The 20,701-nt window shown below is 33.9% G+C and overlaps 1 protein-coding gene and 1 long non-coding RNA gene across 19 annotated transcripts in view; one reads left to right on the forward strand and one right to left on the reverse strand.

Moving 5' to 3' along the window:
* Positions 1-20,701, reverse strand: part of MYT1L (myelin transcription factor 1 like) — a 331,525-nt gene that overhangs the window by 112,054 nt on the left and 198,770 nt on the right. The gene's annotated exons all lie outside the window — the stretch shown is intronic.
* On the forward strand, positions 10,402-14,620 carry LOC106014887 (uncharacterized). Its single transcript, XR_001186536.5, has 3 exons — positions 10,402-10,531; positions 12,298-12,593; positions 12,687-14,620. It is a non-coding gene; the product is annotated as an uncharacterized lncRNA (long non-coding RNA).

Here is a 20,701-nt window from a genome sequence, read left to right on the forward strand (position 1 = left end):
TATATTTTTAACTCTCAGTATTTTTTTTTTCTTCATTAAAAAACATTTGGTGTCACTCACTCTTACATTTAGGAGGATTCTTCATCAGAAAATACATATTTCTTTCACAGAGTTGAACTTGATTGTTAATGTAATTTTTTACTAATTTAATTCTAATTCGCAACATAATTAGTATGGTTACTATTTATAAACTATAACAATTAAACATCTCTAACTATAATTGTATAGGATCAGAGAAATACAGGAAATTTTCTCAATCAAATTATTGATTTATATTCTCTAAATGATATCGTACCTCAAATATGAAAAGTGGGACATGACATCTATATCTGGAGGAAACTTTCCACTTAGAGTGTCTGTTTCCCTATATGGATTATAAGGGGAGAATATGTGACAAATAATAATTCAGTCAACTTTAAGTACCTAATTTAGATAAAGTGATTACTGTTTATCACGTTTACCAGTCTTCTTTTTACATTTGTATCTCTTTTCTATTGAATCTCCGATTTCAGAAGTCTTGTGCTATAATACCTAACTCAAGAAAATAAGATGATGGCAATATTATGTCCTAAATCAGAATAACACTGTATTTTAGAGGATTCTTTTTTTTTTCTCTTTTTTTTTTTTCTCTCCTTTTTTTTTTTTTTTAACTGATTTAGTAATTTGAAAAAGCTTAGATTTTTTTTTTTCAAGCTAAAAAGTAACTCCAGAAACAGTGCTGCCACTCTTTTATTTATTTATGTATGTATGTATGTATGTATGTATTTATTTATTTATTTCACATCAGAATTTATTTTAATGTAAAGCATAATCTAAAAATGTATTATAGACATAAGTAGACTAAGGTTATCAAAAAACATTTAATAAACCACTTAAGCATATGAATTAGTACTGAGGTGGAATTTTATCGTATACAATTGAGGATAGGAAATTAGGAAGAGTCTGGAAGCAGACTTCAACATGACGTTACAGGCAGAAAGTTCCCAAAACACTTAAACATATCCTACTGAATGCCATAAGTATTATTTTTGGTTTGGTCTATATAGCTTTCAAATCCATACCTGCAGGTGAAGTATTTTAGGGTATTCAGAAAATAGGAATTTTGCAGATAATTCTTCTAACAAGTCTTCAAAGAACGAGCAAAGCTAATTAATTTGCATAAAACTTTAAATCACTCTCAAAGCAGTGACGACCTTTGGCTTTAAAGGACTTATACTATCAGTTGTTAACAGTAGACAAGAAAATAAGGTATTTAGACTCCACGAACACCTATGGCTTGAACATACACTCCCTGCACTCCAGGAGGATGCTCTTCCCAGCAGACTATGTGCTATTCTAAGGAAGAAATGGTAGCACTATCATTGAAGCTGGACCACTGAATTGATAGGAATGAAAGTATCATAAATTCAGAGAAAGAGATTTACTCCAGTCTAGCAATTTGCCTACCCAATTGTGAGAATAAAATCTGTCAGCTGAGGACAATTTTTCTTTCCCATTTGAACAACTGATTGCTTAAAGTATGCCAAATTACTACAGGCATGAGCAGCAAACTCAGTGGACAGTGGTAACAGACAGTAGAGTCAAACTTCCTTCTGGGAAATTACTTTTGCTTTCTAGGCTGTACTGATCAGAAGACTTCTTTACCCCAGAGATGTCCAGCATAGTGCCCAAGTACTGTCATGGAACATGGGAGGTATTGATTCAAATCTTCCCAGGCTGGGAAGGGTAAAGAACTTTGTCCGACACATTAACCACTAAGCTACATAAGAGAAAAGGGAAAAGCAACAAGTCAAAGTTCAAGAAGGACATTCTTTTTTTGAGTCATTATTTCACAGAGATGGCTAATTGCAGATTATAAAACAGAGTTAGGACATTGGTTTTAGTACTTCCAACTGGCTGGATTAAAATTCTTTGTACCCTGCCTGTTAGGAATCCCAACCTAGAAGACTAGTTTACCTTAATCTGCTTTCCAGGAACCTGCTGGCAACTGAGCCAGAGCCTTGAATACTGTTCCAGAATCAAGCATGCTTCTTGCAATCATTGCACTAGCAAGCACCATAACATCTAATACTGCTTACAGAATGACTGCCCTCACCCCTATCTTTTCAGTGGGAGTCAGGCACAAATCCAGAGTCAGTATTTTGGAAAATCTGTGTTCCCATCCACATTTTAAATGCTTGAATATTTTCCTAAAAGTGGGACCACATTAATATATTTTTATCTATTTAAACTGTAATAAAAAGTAAAAAAATGAAATTTAAAATATGGTAATCTCATCTCTGCAGCTTTGCTGTGTTTCAAACTTTCCTATGAGCTTCTGCTTCTGGTTCAATAAATCAGATTATTAAAGACAAAAAAAGTTTTCTATGTATGAAGTGTCAAAACACTACATCTTTAGTTGTACAGATTAGGTGTGTATATAATAGTATTGCAGTTAAGTGAAAATTATTAATATACCTGAACAGGTATGAGCATGACCAATATGAATGGTGAAATGTAGAGAATTTGATTATCCCCTTTATCCTTCTTGAATTTCAAATATTTGTGTACTCCATTACTGAGCAGTAAGAAAAATTATGGAAGCATCCAGAAGCATGCTGGATCTCAAATGTAAAGGTACCAGATGTTATATTTACTTCACAGAGCTCTAAAAGGCAACTCAATCATTTTGCACCTCAGAGCCTTTTTAAGCATATAAGTAGCCACAAATATACCACAGATCTACTCATGTGTATAGCATAATTTAACTAAGTACTAAAGAATAATTAGTATTTTTAAAAAACAACATTACAAAAATTGCCTGGGATTAACAACAGGAACATAGAATCACAGGACAAAAGTGAAATGAATTAATGGAGCCCCAAGCTTGATTTTAAGTGTTTGTTTGTTTGCTTCTTGTTTTAGGAAATTCTAATATTGAAGTATGCATTTTTAAACAAAACAAAGCAGGCTATCTTTGATGTAGTCAATACAGACACGGTAACTTAAGTCTACATGAAGATCTTTAACTGGATCCTATGCATCTTAGATGTTTGGCACCTTCCCACTCTAATTCACTGAAACCCCATGATGAACAGTGGCAAACTTAGTGGCTCATCTAGCCTCCAGATACATCATTTTACCCATCACCAAAGTATCTCTGCTCTTGGGACTTGACAACTGGAATGAAACTTTTGGTTTTGTGGTAATTGACCCATTTAAACAATAGGTTTATTTAATTAGTTGAATCCCATAGGTGTTCAGTGAAGAAAAATAAGGCACAGTAATGGTGTTGTACAAATACACTGGAAAAATCTCAGCCCTGGAGAGCTCATTTAAAGCAAGATGTGAAAAACAAATGTAACAAATCATAAGACTGAAAGCCTAAGTGGCAGCACAGGTTAGCAAAGTACATGCCCTGCAGTTGCAGATTATTCAAAAGTATTTATGTAAATAAATCAATATAATATCTGATTGCCCCCTGACTTATGATGTCATGGATGTCACCTACCCCTAGGCTTCTAAAACCGAAGTCTATACATGTCATGTTAAGTTTCCTTTGTAGTCAATGCAGAGAAGCTGGAATCTCTTGGGAGACAATTCATCTCACCTTTTTTAGACACTTTGCCTATCTCTTGCCACTGAAAATAAAGGGAGTTAATGGTGATTTAGCTTACATTTCTACCACTGAGGAATCTGACATATGACAGAAATCATCCCATTAGATTCTCTCATTATTTTAAAAGCTGTATGTCCATCCCTAACAAATATAGTACTTAGCAGATTTTATAAACAAGCACTACAATATCTTAATAAAGAGAAAAACAAAATTCAGCCTATTTCCTTTACACAGCTGCCATATAACAACATGAATAATTCTCCTCCCTATATCTTGTCTTTCTTTCAAAAAATATCTGCCTGATCTAATGTCAAACAAATCTGTAGCTGTACAAATCTTAGAATCGCAAATACCCAACTGTGTGTAAGAGCCAAAAGTCACAAGAGACTACTTCTTATTGCCATTGCCATTGCTTGAATACAGGGAATGACCAAAGAGACTAGGATAATCCAAAGAGAACAAGTTTAATGACTCATATTGATTCTTTAGATGAAATGCAGATAATCAAGTTTTTCTAAGTTGCTATTGATTCTGAACACTCTGATGTTTATTTAAATATAACCCAGATATGTAAGAATTCAAACATGCAAATCCATTGACAATTTCTGCACTAAATGAAAGAACACTAGTTTCTGCACTAATGTCAAATTGTAAACTTTATTTTATGTTTATTTCAGAAATCTGAACTAGAATAAAAACATCAGGAAGGAAAAACCTCTGTTTTTCTACAAACAGATAAAAATGAGATTGGCTACTTTGAGCTAAACCAAAGCAGTATGCAGAGCTGCTAAGATGTCCTGATTTGTGTGCATCCTATATTTTCAACCTCAGTGGTAATGACAATTCTGTTTACAGATAGAGGGCAAAACAGTTTCCCATTCTTTTTTTTTTTTTTTTTTTTTTTTTTTTTTTCTTTTCATGATAATGTGGTGTTGTAATATGGGAAAAGTTCAAAATCAATCTTTCACCAATATGAAAGAGTAAGAAAATGCTACAAGACTGCATCTATCTGTTACAACAGATCTTTGCATAGTCATGATGTTTAAGCCTTGGACATAATATGAAATATTTCTATTCCAAAATGTTAAAAGCAATTGCTTTTAAGAAATTCAGCATGCTCAGTTCAAGCATTCAAAATTCAAGGGGAATAAACTGTTGGAAATCAAAGGCGATTCATGTTGTTATACTGTCAATCATTTAACAACACGGCTAGATACACATTAGTACAATCAACACCCTTAGACACAGACTCGATAGATCATATTTAACAACAACACAGCAGGTCAAACTATCATTCTAGCATGTACTTAAGTATTGAGTAACAGGGTATGCTGTCATTTACTGCATCTCTAATGTAAGGCTACTATAATGAGACTATCAGCTACTGATTTCTATCATGAATACTTGTTCTGTTACCTCTACATGAATATACAATAGCACTAGCTCCCAACTTAATTTTAACTAAGAAAGATATATGGCAGAGAATTAAGAAAGAGGATACACCAATTTTCCCGTAACTGTAGCAATAAGTATCTTACTTGATCCAAAAAGCTAACAGCTAAGGAATACAGACAATGAAAATAATAATACTGTGGACCAGTCTTCTAATGCAAGAATGGGACTGTCATCAGTAAACATCTGAAATAACATAAAAAAATGACAAAAACAAAATGATACAAGCTGTAACCACTTCAGCGCTTATGTACTGGATTCTCACTTCCAACACAAGCTACAGGACACTGCTCTTTGTCTTGCATGGTTGGTTAGGAGTCATTCAAGTGTGAAATATTCTAAATTCTGGTTGTTAGAGGATTGAGATGTTTAAATCTCCCTATTTTAGAAAAGAAAAAAGAATGTGCCTTTCTGTAGTACAGAGAAAACATGATTATTCTAAGACAGAATAGAAATGACAGCATTCCCTGTACTTTATGCATTATGGAGCTGCAGCTAAAATTAGTCTCTTTGTAAAAATGTTCATCATCATTAATATGCATTTAGAAAACGTGATTATGAGGAAGCTAGAAGTTTACCCTCTACATTATCTTTAAAGGTGCTTTCTTCCTTGGTGGGCTCTAAACCAAATAAATAAATAATTTAAATAAATAAATTAATTAATTCACATAAAAATCTGTTTAGCATAAAGAGAATTTCTAAAATACCTTTATCATTATACCTGCTTGAGCTTTCTAGGACAAAATTTTGATACTAGCCATTGTGCCTTTCTGCTTACTACTGTGCGCAAGGTTATAAACACAAACTTGTAACAAAGACTATATGGTAATTGCTGTACTATCTTGTATGCCTCTTGGATACAGTTATTTTAGTATTACCTACTTTTCAACAGTCCCTATTAACAGTTTCTGTTAGAGATACATTAGAGTAATGCAACCCACACAGTTGTCCTGTCCTAACTTTAGCTCAGTGTTGCAGTAATGGGACATACACCTCAAAAGACACAAATATAATGGGTTAAGCTTTTCTACCCTGTGCAAAGTAGGCATTGGGGAGTATTATTACATCCTCAGAGAGGATGTTGTTGCACTTCCCCTGCTCCCCTCACCCCTGACTTACAGCTTGAAAGAGATATTGTTTTTGCTGACAACCCACCAGACTAGTCTCCTTCTGAAACACATGGTGGTTGCACTGTTGTAGTATCAGGGAACTCCTGATACTACCTGCAGGTAGTATTTCCACTACTATACAAGGTCACCTGTCATAGAGGAATTGGCTTGTGCGATTGGCAAACTCAAGGGACAAAACTGTCTCTCTTAAGCTCGGTTCATTTTTATTTATTTATTTATTTTTTCCCCTCAAGGTTTACTAATGACTAGAAGAAATAGAAATACTCTGTTCTAAAAAATGAAAGCTTACCTATTGGCTTAATCACATGACTTCAAAAACAAGATGCCTAGATGGGCCTAAATGGCCTTCCCTTAATCTGGCCTTTTTTCATATATGTGATGAAAGGAAGGATGTCAGTTGAGGCCAAAAAAAAAAAAAAAAAAAAAATCCATTTAAATTCCATCACATTCCAGTCCAGGATAGTGAGGCTCCAACTTGACTCATATCACGATTTAAAAAAAAATAAAATACTACAGTATATAATGTTACTTATTATAGCTGACAGTGAGTTCTATTAGACTGTAGAAAAGTCTCTGAAGGAAAATGAAAATAGCCTCCCAAGGGAGTGGAAGCCCCACACAGCATGATTTAAATGTGGCAGCTGGGTTGTGGGTGGAAATGGCAGTTTCCATTGAAAATCTGCTGCCAATATACCTCCTATGGCTAGATTTCATAGGGAAATGCGGCAGTTATCCCTCTCTGAGGTTCAGCTGCTCAGTTTTAAAGATGCACAGACAGGAAAGGCAGCAAGGATCAGAGAGTGAAAAAAGAAAGGGGAAATATCTGGAAGTACAAATGTAACAGGAAGATGGCAGGAAAGAAAACTGATTTTTCAGTTTTAAGAGATAAAAGGCATGTTCTTAGAAAATATATACCACTCCAATTATTGCTTCTAATTTTTTGAATAGTTTGATGCATTTGATGTTTAAAGCTTATGTCTCATTGAAAGGCAGTTAGCAATTTGTTAGTCACTTTTAAAAATGGTCCCTATATAATTTGGGGCACAGTTCTATAATGGGAGTAGTTGTGGTAAAATTAAATGTCATCACACTTAACTTTAAAGCACTTGAGTTTAGATGACTAAGTTCCTTAGTGAATAAATTCTCCAATGAGAATATATAGATACATAAGCATGGGAGTCACTATAGCTAGCATGCAGACTGTGGTATATCTATGCTAAGAAATATAAAGCACCATGGAATGAATGTTTTTGAAATCACTTCTCTGTCTCTTGTTGACATATATCTACTTGCAATTCCTACTTAGACATCATTTTGAAAATGTGACTCATAATCTGGAAAGGCAAATTGCAATGCAGCTACACAAATCATGTCTGTAGTATGGATGCTACTTCATTGCTGTGTGTTTAGATACAGACAGTGCAGTACTGTTTTCTGCCTGTTTTTTTTTTTTTTTTTTTTTAACAACGCAGGTTGTTTTTATTTTATTTTATTTTATTTTATTTTATTTTATTTTATTTTATTTTATTTTATTTTATTTTATTATTTTATTTTATTATTTTATTTTATTTTATTTTATTGGAAGTCAAATAACCTGCTACAGCTCCAAATCTGGCCCCTCAAGAGGAGTCTTTAATCATTAAGCCAGCTTTCTTTCTCTTTCTCTGTTCTCCTAGAAAACCTTTTACTCCTTCCTGCCTGCAGAAGGGGCAGAAAGCAGCCTGATCCAAGCCAGTTGTCATCTGTTGTCCTTTTGGTAATGACTCTGGCTTGGGAATTAACATTGTGCTTCAGTCCACTCAGGTTGATAGAGAAACTGACAGAGTATCTTGTTTCCTGATGTAGCATTCTCATTGCTGGTCCAGCAAGGGGATGTGACTGCTATGCTATCTATAATCAGTGTTGTCCCCTGCTTGTTAGTGTGACCACACATAGCCTACTACCTCTACAGGATCAGAAGATGCTGCTGTAGATAGATGTAGTATGCATATCTCAAATGTTCTGGTATGTTAAAAGCACTGAGCAGCACAGCTCTCCTAAGCTGGCTGCACCTCTGGGCATACATACATGTAAATAGGTTTTCTATTACAAGCTTGATCAACTGCAGACTCAGAATTTATGAGGATCTTTCTCTTACATTTCAGTATATAAGGTCTATGTAAGTGGTGCTGTAGAAGCTTGTGGTTTTGATGTTGAATTGCTTTTTGTGAAATCAGATGCAGAAAATTAATAGTGGAAAACTATTTTTCTCTCATTCTGTAATTAACAGGTAAGTGTTCTAAATGGAAGGTGATGCAGGTGTCAGAAAATATTTTAGTGTCCATAATACCTAGAGGGTTTTGAAGGAAGGGATAAGCTTTCTTCTTGGAGATCTTCAAAAGCTACCTGGACATGGTCCTGAGTGACATACTCCGGCTGTCCCTACGTGAGCAGGGGGTTGGACCAGTTGACATCCAGACGTCCCTTCCAACCTCAACTATTCTGTGATGCTGTGATTCTGTATGTACATGGATAATATGTCACTTCAAATTCTTTGTTACTGTGAAAAGGTATACTGTAACATAACCAATAGGTAAATCTTTTGTCTCTGAATGAGATAATTGTAAATTTCACTATAGGTTAAAAAATAGTGAGGGTGATACTAGTTCTGTTTTTTTTCAGGACAACCAAGAAATTTTTGTTTTCCTGGGGAGTTCTTGTTTTACAGACAACATAATCGTAAACTAGACTAAGTGTGCCTTAGTATAAGAGGAATGAAATTCCATTCTTGCTTACATAAAAGATCGGTTTAATCCATAGTGTACATAAAAAGTGAAAAAAAATAAGTCTATTAGCAAATCTAAATTAACCATGATATTTCTGATGTGGTTCAGCCAAAGCTGTGATTTTTAAATCTGACAACTATAATTTTCACTGATAAGTTAAAATCATAGTAGACAGAAAATGCTGAATGTTTTATCTATGGTATAGTTCTGCTTAAATTCTGACCTTTTAAACAAGTGGTTCAATTTCTAGTCAATGCCATTTTAACAATTCAGTCTTTCCTCCTACATCCCTACATCCTTTTAATAACTGGAAGCAGCAAGGCTGAATACTAAGATATGAAGTTAACACAGTAATCAGAATTTATTTACATTCTTTCTGATATTATATTTGTTTTATAATTCTGACTCAGTTTCTGAGTCCATCTTTCTCTGTGAAGTCTCATAAGTTAAGCAAAGACAGGGCACGTCAGTTCTGAGTATGTCAGTATTTTCAAGGAACACCAAGGTGCTGCAGAGACAGTCCTATGACTCAGAAATATGCTTTCCTTGCCAGTAGCACTAAAACAAATTTTTAGCTCACCATTGTGGAAGGGACAGAAGACTGTCAGGCTAGTAATATCTTATATCACATGTAATTAAAAAGGAGAGATAAGTGTATCTGTTTTAATAACCAGAAATGTTAATTTCAAACCTTTTGTTGAAATAAAGTCATGCAATTACATTGTCAGAATTATTTTCAGAGATATAGTTAATCTTTTCTCTTTGTTTTGTTTTCCCATTTTTGCCCATTTCAAACTGTTATGTAGTATAACTGTGCACTGATAAAAAGTTTCTATGACCAGTCTTGTGACTCAGTGTGTTATTGCAAATGTATTACAACATCATAAGCAATATGACCTTTAGTGTCATTTGAAACAACACACTTAAGTGTCATCACAAAATGCACTGAGGCTCCTGTGTTAACGTTTGTGAATTGTTTTGAAATTAGCAGTTCAAAAAGTTTTGTGAGAATAAAATACAGTTATTGTAATAAATACGCTGCAGAACAGTCATCCATCTACTACTTGGAACTTTTTATCTGCTACCTCCCTTTACAAAGTAAGGGGTATCTAGAGAATTCTCTGAGACATAGATTTCAACCTCCCCCCATAAGACTCATATCAGAGAGAGTATTCTTGGAGATGTCTGTTTGTCCATTTCTACTGAAATAGTCCTTAAGGTTATTAAGAGCCAAGAAACTATTAATCCTAATTGATTATCTTAGAATAAAACATGACTGTGCAAGACCTACATTATACAGCACATCAGTAATTCTAGCACATTATTCTTATTGTCACTGCCCATACTCAATAACAAATAATCATTTGCTAATCTTTGTATAAATGAACTTTTAACATGAGTTGCATGGTCTAAAGCAAAAAGCGCTGGAGTGGAATTCAGAGGCATGACTCAACTTCCTACTGTGACGCAGATTTCTCATGTGGTAGCAAAGAGTCACGAACTGCTGGTTTATCAAGGGAATGAATGCATTACAGCTTTCAGTTTTTATGCAGAGCTGCACAGCAGAATTTTAACATCCAAATGAGGTACGTCTGCTCCTGTCCTAATACCTAGGGAAATGTAAGCACTTAACACCCACCAGAATTTAGATGCCGCAATCTGGAATGGAGGAATCTACTTCCCGAACTGGGGGATTTCCACTCACAGAATTAAGTACCTTAAGGCTTTTTCCTTACAGAAACAGAGGTGAATTCAGATGAATTTTCATTATGAGATGATCAGAGGAGGAATCACAATTCCAGCTTTAATGTGTGAGAAATTTGTTTTCATTTTTTTCAGTTTTCACTCCTTTGCCAGTGGTAACTGAAACTTCATTCTACATGTCAAAGAAGAGTGCTTACTCAGGAGATTTTACAATAATCTGGGTTTAGAGTGTGCACTTTGCTAATACTTCATGCAAAAGACAACATTTACATGTTCTCTGCTATCTTGTCAAGACTGCATTCTGTTCCTCTCTAAAACAAATGTGTCTTTTATATGAAATGCTAATATTGGGACTGGAATCAGAGTTTCCAGAGTCTATCCAGAGAGTCTGTCTGTAACTCTATCCTCAGAGTGACACAATTCCTTCCCTCTTCCCTTAGCATATATTATTGTCCATAAAACAAAAACAGATCAAGAAAAGAGACCAAAAACCATCCTGATAACTTCTTTATAGTCAAAAGAAGTTCCCAGAAGATGGGAGATACATATTCTAACTTCTATTGACAAATCATAAAATAGTGTGTGAGTGCTATGCTTGTACAGATCGCAAATTGGAAGACTTTAAAAATACCTGCTACATTGAAACCAGAAGATAAGATATTATAGATGTAATAATTATGTTATGGATTTAATACAAAATAGTTACCAGGGTGCCCAAATAAATGCTTCCTAGAAGAATATCTGAAATTTGATGAAGATTAATGTTTACAGTATAATTCTATACAAGTCTACTTTGACTTCAGAGTTAGGCACAAAATTAGAGGCAGATTTTGAGGGTCCGTTTTTGAGGGTCACCACTGGGTGACTTGAAGGAGAAGCCAAATTTCTGACAGCTTTTAGCTGTAGCTCTTAGCTTTACCTTTATTCTGAATGCCTATTTCTTGTTTACCAAACATGGGTACGATTTTCTCATGGAGACATTATGAGGATGACAATTTTATCATAAATCGAACTTAGTTTAAAACACAGGCCTAACTTCTTTCTCAGGAGTATTTCCTCTTAGACATTACACTGCTTCACAAGGATACAAAGTGTACTTAAAGTGTGGCACTGCTGATCCCTGCAAATAACAAAAAGGCATTAGATTCTGCAATCTCTTTTTATGTAATCAGTGTACATCAAAATTTTCTTGGAAAGGTGATTCAGGTGAATAACCAGGAGACTAATTCGGTAGGTCTAGTCATCTGGTTAAAGTTATATTCTAGAGTGTCCTAAACTGTATAGTGCTAAAGATGTCTTCAGGAGGTATTTAACCCCTGGGCATTTGATTCTCTACTGTGGATATATTTATTTAGTTTTATTATTGTCATCAAAGATATCTCAGGAGTACCTCTCCTTTCCCTGTCCTGAGCTGACACGACTAGAAGCAGGACTTCATACCAACCACTAATAAGAAGTGATGTCTTTGAAAGAACTGTCTCAACTTATTGAAGAACTTCAATGAAAGTCTTTAAAGACACATCACAGTTTATTTTAGGAAAAAAAATATCCAACAACCAACAACTATTCTTTATCGTCTTTTTCCTACCAGCTTGTTTTTATTTTCTCACTTTACTCTTTTATGCCTCATTTCTGTCCTTTTTCACAGATTCAAGGAATGGTTGAAGTTGGAAGAGACCCCTGGGGGGGACCTAGTCCAACCCAGAAACCTAAAGCAGCTGCCCAAGACCACGTCCAGGTGGCTTTTGAAGATCTCCAGGGAGGGAGACTCCACAACCACTCTGGGCAAACTGTGCCAGTACTATGTCACTCACACAGTAAAGAAGTGCTTCCTGAGGTTCAGATGACACCTCCCGTGTTTGAGTGTGTGGCTATTGCCTTTGTCCTGGCGCTGGACACCACTAAAAAGAGAGTAGTTCCATCCTCTTTGCACCCTCTCTTTAGGTATTTAGGTATTTATAAACATTATTGAGATCTCCCCTGAGACTTCTCTTCTCTAGGCTAAACAGTCTCAGCTCTCTCAACCTTTCTTCATAGGTGACACACTCCAGATTCTTCATCATCTTTGTGACTCTCCATGTCCATCAATACGGACTATGCTGCTATCAACGTCTAGTGATTAAGACCATGCAGAAGATCCATGCAGACTTTCATATCTGGTTTCTTCATATTAAAGTGGGTTTCTTGATTTCTTAGCTTCTTTATAATCTTTTGCTCATCAAAGTAATACTAAAGTGTCTGATCTCATAAGATCTGAATACTTGAAAGAAATATCTGACTTCCTCTGCCACTTTTTTAAAGGATTTTGGTAGAATTCAGATAATTTCTTAAGAAGGAATTTCAGATAATTTCCTCTCAAAATAAGAAGTATGTAGGCAGCTCTACAGTATGCTAAAAGCCAGTGTCCAGTGTTGCTCCAGACTTTTCTGATGTAGTGTAAGGCTAATAACTATGACTGTGTTATCACTAAAACACACACGTCTTGATACTTCCAGCTTTTTAAATCTCAGAATCAACATTTTTACATAAAAGCATGAAGTAGTAATTCACAAAATATGAAGAAGTAATTCACAAAGTATGGAATAGGGAAACTGTAGTTGTTTCTAAATGTAAAATTCTTGTTATTATTGCAAATCAGTTACTTTTGCTATATTGCTTTTGATACAGAAAGTACTGAAATGTAAGGTTAGACGTCCTCTAATATCAGTGCTCACTTAAAAGTCTTTATTTAAATATTCAATAAATAGAGTTTTCACCCAATATATGCTTCTTTCTTTACATCTTAAGATGGCTGAAATTCTCTCCCTGTTTACAAGTGGGGAAACAGAGTCATAGGCAGATGAAATGTCTTGCCCATCATGTGTGAATGGACTCTGTAGATCCTCATTTTCATTACGAAAAGCACAAATTATTCAACCTTAAACAATTTATTTCTCTCCTAAGAGAACAAAATGTTCTCAGCAAAGATAGCAAATAAATTTCCCATAGGCAAAGAAAATTATGTATAGCTACTTTCAGGATCTTCTTCTATTGCTGGGTGTGTTTTTTGTTGTTGTTTTTGATGTATTTATTTATTTTTCTTTCCCATACTTTCTGCATGTTATTCATCTATTTTGTGGCTGATGGCAACATTTCCATACAGACCTTTCCACAGAAAACATGGTGGCTGTGAGTGGATTTCTGCATGAGAAATCCAGTACCCACCACTTAAAAGAAAATGAGCATATCACCTGAGCAACATGCAAGCTTAGAGACCCACTGCAGAAAGGTCATCCAAAATCTGCTGTTTACTGTTACTGTTGGATCAACACTCTTCTGCCTTTGATTTTTATCCCTAGTACTCCTGGCACATGAAGAGACTTGCTGCCACTGAAATTGCTATTCCCAATCCATATGGTGGTAGGAGGAATTGAGCAGTGGTTCTTTTATGTAGTAAGCTTTAGATAATGGTCACTAGCATGCAGAGCAACATGCCAATTGCTGGTGTTACGTCTGGTTGACGTTTCAGACCCAACTTTGTACCTTTCTAATCATTAATCAACAATCAGACAAAGAATATATTGCTGAATCCAGACAGCAGCCAATACAGAACTCTAATACATTATAGATTCTCTGTCAGCACATTTATTTATTGTTTGCAGTGTTCTGTTTAAAAATCCCTATGCTCTTTCATTTTATTATTTATTTATGTGTTTATTTATTTATTTCTCTTTAGCTGGATTTAACAAAGCAGTGAATCTCCATTTATTAACATCTCCTACAAATGCTGAATGGTGAATTATGTTGTATAAAATACAATTATAGTATTATTCTTGGTATTTACTACTACTTACTAAAATCTTTAGCAAATATACCATTAAATGAAAGAATTAAATTGCCTAGGTAGAGCCAGAGTACTTTTTTGTCCTCAGGTAAATATCCAGTAGATCATTTTATTGTTATTTAACATTATATTAAAGGTTGGTGATCAGCATTGAGAGAAATGAATATGCATTTTTCTATACTTCCAACATTCAGTATGAATTTTCACAGTATCAAAAAAAGAAGGAACCATAAGGACTGTTTTGTGGTTAGGCTTTAACACAAATGCATCAGTGGACCTCTGGTTCTGCACAGCATGCAGCCATGCTCTGCTATCAAATTAATGTTAAAATATGTATGTTCTGGCTTCTGATTTATAATATCATTGACAAATAGTAAAAAGGACAGGCGTGCCATAAAGTTTATGGATGGAGCGATGGCATGCACAATGATGCCTCATAAAGAATAAAGGGGGAAAAGTTATTTATTCTTGTGGATTCAAGAACTAAAATACAGATAGACTGTCTGCGTGCACAGAATTTTTCATAAATATCCCACAGTGCACCCTGTTGTACAGCAGCCATACATTAATTAGAGCATTCAGCAGACACTGCAATGTGTTACACTCACCCAAGTGAATCTTCATTTTTCACATGCAGGGCCTTACTAATTAAAATCAGCTTTGCAATTAAATGTGGAAAATTGTGTTAAACTTTCAAGCGTGGTTTAGAAAAAATGTACTTATTTTTAGGGTATTTTATTTTGATGCAAATGAATTTTCCATCAAAGTGAGACCAGTAAAAGGGAGGTATGAGGATTTCTCTTTTTTGTATTATAGATGCTCCTCTCAGTTGCAAGTTGCAATGCTCCACTATCTCTCTGCCAGTACCTGGCCCTGTTCCAATGCTTTTAGTGAGTGCTATCTGTCAAGGCATGAATAATACAGCCCCTAGGCTGTCGGCAGAATCCAAATGAGGCATACATCAGGAAGCAAGCACTCGACTTTAGCTCCAGAACATGCTCCTGTGAAGACAGGCAATTATTCACCCACGGCTGCAGCCATGGCAATCAAACTGGTGGGTGAAAAGGTATATGAAATGAAAAAATTTGAATAAGAAACATGGCACAACAAGCCAGAGAAATTCAATAATTTTCTAATAAGAGAGAGACATTTGAGTCTTTTAATTTTGAAGTTTGGGAGTCTGAATTATTTTGCTCACTCTATTCTAAAATATACATGTAGATGACTTAACTGCAGTATATAATGTAAAGGCAATACAAGGGTGTGTGGAGCTTTTCCTGATCAGAAGAACAATGCTAAATTCTATGATGTTTATAAATTTAAGTAAATCAAGTGTATCAAGTGGCAAATCTCATGCTTAAAAATTAAAAGATGATCAAAATTCTATCTGTATAATGCGATAGGTAACAACAGACAGCTTCGTAAATCAACAAAAAAGGCTGTAAAAAACGGTGGTAAATTAAAATATAATAAATTTTATAAGGCTAGGGACAACTCATACATTATAGATCCAAACATTATTTTAAGATCCCTCCTCACTTTTGAGGATTGCATATTTTTGCCAGACATTGTATCAGTAATTAATGAAACAAACAAACAAAAATATTTATGCAATATGAATGGGAGAAAAGTTATGCAAAATTCCTTGGCAGATGAAGTCTTTAAGATGCTTTATTTTACCTGAATTATTGTTTTCAGGAAACAAATTCATAATATATTGAGAGCTCTATACGTATTTGTATTTTAAATTAGAAAGACTTATCATTTGGCCTTAAAAATTCGTTCTTCACTTAAATTTGATGCATATTGTTTAAGAATAAAATTATGTTTAGATTGAATTTCTATTCAATATTTGTACCAAGCTACAAGCTTAAAGTTCCTTTTGGAACTCTTATTTGTTAAAATTTGTTTTATTCTGAAGCATGTCATATTTAGCAAGTGATTAATCCATTAAAGAATCTAATTGCTTTTGTTATTTGAGAAAAAAAAAAAAAGACAATGTTAAGATGCTTTTAAAATAGGCCACTGCATGTAATAAGTATTTATTTTCATAGAATTTGGTTAAAATTTTTATGAGGCATCTAAATACCTATTTACTTGACAAACCTTAGACAACCTTAGAGAGGATGGTTTTTATTTGTTTGTTTGTTTGCTTTTTGTGTGTGTGTGTTTTCTTTTTTTTTTGTTTGTTTGTTTGTTGTAAATAATAAATGCATAGCAGCACAGTAGAGAGTAATACTTCCAAAGCTGTCATTCACATTTACTTGGCAAATAATACAGGCCATAGTTTATGCTCAGTTAATTTAGAGTAGCTATGGAATTTTCACCTGTGTATCTTAGAGATACTTTTGTAAATCCACTACTGTGACCAGAAGTTGGACTTTTGCATTTATAGTTGTATACATAAAATATGAATCCTTTTGTCTTTAAAGTTTACTAATGAAACTGGCTAACGTCTGACTAATCACAAGGAAAGAACATTCAAATATTTATATTTTTCTTCAGAGAGTTAGCTGATAGATGTCCCGAAAACATGGTTCTGAGAGCACTGTCCTAGTGTGCCTTGGCTAACTGCAATATAACCAGAGAGGTTGTTCGCAACTAACTGTTCAAGGATCTGGATCATGTTTATTCTTCAAAAATACACAGTTTTGCATGTGTAAGAGTACTGTTCATTATTATGCTACGCTCCACAATGGGCCTGAAAAGCTATTAAGTGAATGAAATAAGCAGTGTCAGGAGTATGGTCCAGTAAGAGCCTCTGCTTTTCACTCAAAACATATGAAATCTTTTCATGTCTTCACATTTTTCTATGTGTCACTCCTCCCACCCCCATATCTTTTACTTTTTTTTTTTTTTTTTTTTTTTTTTTTTTTTTTTTTTCCCAGCAAAGGTATATAAATTTCTTTAACTCCATGAACTGTGGGTATTCTAGTTGACCTTGGTGACTACAAACACATACATCAGGTACTGAAATCTTACTATACAATCTTTAACATTTAGGCATCATAGCTGCTGCTAGAGGATCCATGATCACTTCAAGTTTCTAGCTATTACTGAAATACAAATAATAATAATAATAATAATAAAGATATGACACTGCTCTTATACTACCTAACTTTGGGCACTTAGACTGGAATGCTAATCTTTTTGAACTTTTTATGCAGTCACTGGAGAAACATGCTCCCTCAAAGTTAATTTTAGAGATCCTACCATTCTGTCTTAAACTGCCCTGCAGAGCTCCCTGTCCATCTTAGCTGACTTGTTAACATGCCCATCTAGCAAGCTAAAATAAGCCCTGTACTTTAGAGCTGACAGGAAAGTATTCACTGTCATGCAAAGTTTCATTTTACAGCAAAGTTTGGTACAAAGAAAAATTCAAATAGGTGGAAACGATGCAACAAGTCGTTACCAGTATTTTCTTATCCTAATACCTGTCTTTGATACACCTCAATGGCTTATAAATTCTGCTTGTTTCCCTGGTTAAGCGTAGCATTGCAGGATTATGGTTTAGATTTGTGAACCTTAATAACAACCTTTTATAATTAAATAGGGTACAAAACATATGATAAAACTCTCCTTTAACTTCTACCTAATATTTTGTCACCAGAACATCTCGTCTCCTGAATCTGTCTGAAAATTTGAAAGGATCTGTATATTTCATTTCAAATTTAATGTAGTATCTGAACACCATTTTCACAGTCACATTGGTATTATAAAGATAAAACTATATTGACAAAAATAAAATAAAATAAAATAAAATAAAATAAAATAAAATAAAATAAAATAAAATAAAATAAAAACAACAAATCTACAGCAAAACCAGAAATTCCAGAGACTTCAAGATGTTATAAAAATAAATAAATAAAATAATGCTACAGAACTCCGAATGCATCTAGTGGAAGCAAACACATTTCATTTCTTATAATGAGCTAGTCTGATATTGTGAATGGAAAGGTCTTAACCTCATTAAAATGCTCTGTAGGCCTAAACAGAATTGAGTTAGGCATCACAATTCCCTCAGCACATGAAATTTTTAAGACAGTCTGATTTCCTCGGAAGAAATGTTGGAGGGTCTTTCCCAGCCAAAAAGCAAATTAGAAAGAAGAAAAACATAACAAATTATTTCAAAAACTTAAAATTATTAGGTGTTGATTGGACAAGATTAAACAAATTTATATATTGCTATTTCAGAAAACAAGTATGCTGTAAGCTTCAACAATGAATTTTGTTTTACACTAAGTAAGACATATATTAGTTAAATATATTTTGGTTCATAGATTGATAATCAGCATGGCAAGAAAACAATTTAAAAACCATACAAATTCCGTAGTCATTAGAAAAAATGAATTTTTGATGTATTTCCAATTTTTATTCTTTGTGCATCCGCCCCAAAATTTCATTTAATTAACAGCTCTGAGATTCAGTCTGTTCCTGTAGTGACATACCAGAAGGTCAAGAAAGCAAATACAGAATTGATGTCTCCAAACTGCATGTAATCTTTCTAAACCTTACAACTATTTGTTCCCCCTACCTCAAAAGAGTGATGTTACACAAACACATAGACATAGGTGTAAGTTAGCATAACTCATAAGATTTATTTATTTATTTATTTTTAAGCTAAAGAGTTTCCTTCTGTTTGGTTTCAAAATTATTGTTTCTGAAAACTGCGTGTTAGCTGCATGTAGATAACAACCTTGTAAGTAGAAAGGGCATTATAATCATGTCACTTAACTTTGAGTGCTCAGGAAATTTGTGAAGAAGGATTTGGTGCTATTCATTAATTACTGATGAAGCTTGTATTTACATGGAGAAAATGGACAAAAGTAAACATGGTTTGAGATGTCAATAGCGGTTTTAAGAAGAATCATTTTGGCTGTTTCTAAATCAGCGCTTCAATTTAACCAAATCCTTAAAATAACCACAAAAACATTACCATTTTTATGAGGGAAAAGGATTAGAAAAAAATATCTGAATATAAATATTTAATGTTTCATATTTTTAAAATGTAATTCAAAAGAATTTTAATATCAGGTACAACACTTGTTTTAATTTTGCGTTGTCTTGACTTGACCCTAAGCTTCATTTTCTGTTAAAAAATGATACATCCAACACTGAGTGGACAAATATGTCACTGTTTTATATTTTGCATCTTTCAAATAAATGCCTTAACCATAAATGTATAGAATGGAACAGAATGGAATGGAATGAAAAAGAACAGAACAGAACCGAACAGAACAGAACAGAATAGAATAGAATTCAGTTGGAATGGACATATAGAAATCATAAAGTCCAACTGTATAATTTCAATTTAATTAATTAAAAACAAATATCCTCATTACAAATCAGTCATCTGATTTGGTGCTAAATATGTATTATAAATATTACAAATATGTGGTGTGTCTTATAAACACCACAAGTGCTTTAAAACCTGAAAAAGTCAATAGTGAAAAAAATTTTAATGGTTTCAGGAGACTTTGATACTAGTTTGAACATCTCTCTCTTCAGATGGCCAAAACATCAGCCATTTTACAATAGAGGCTGCTGTATAAAATATGTCAAATAAAATGTACAGCACATGAGAAAAAATAATGCATTCTCGAGTTTAAACAAATTTTTAAAACATTGTGTGAGAAATTCATGCACAAATGATTCAGAAAACGAGTGTTGCTTATACAGAAGTACAAGACAATATTGAACATGTACATTGAAGACAAATTTAAATACCGAGTTCTAAATAAATTTGAAGCACATTTGTATGTATGTATAACAAAATGCTACTTTGATATTATTAACTATAAACAGCTAAACACATTTTCTTATGAGATCTCTCCACATACCATAGTTTAGAAACTGAAGTAAAGATATAACTACAGTGTAATATTTGAATCCAGAAGTCTTATTATCAGTGATTTTGTCTTAGGCTTCAACCTTTAACTCTAACCTGATTATCAAATTTACAATGTTCATTCAGTTATGAAATACATTAACAGAAGTCACACTGGCACCAACCATGTCAGTAAGGCCAAATTTTAATTTGCCTTTAGATGATCAAGAAAGCTTCATGAAAAAAAAAATAAATGAGAGAAGACTGAAAATGAGAACAAGTTTCCTCAGCAATAATGTGGTTTAGATTTTGTGTGATATTTATTTACTTACATGGTTAGGATGGATAGAGTAGTCCTATAGATATGGTTTAGGTTTTAGGTCCTGTAAATATGGGTTTAAG

This window comes from Anas platyrhynchos, chromosome 3, assembly GCF_047663525.1.
Source record: "Anas platyrhynchos isolate ZD024472 breed Pekin duck chromosome 3, IASCAAS_PekinDuck_T2T, whole genome shotgun sequence".
NCBI lineage: Eukaryota > Metazoa > Chordata > Aves > Anseriformes > Anatidae > Anas > Anas platyrhynchos.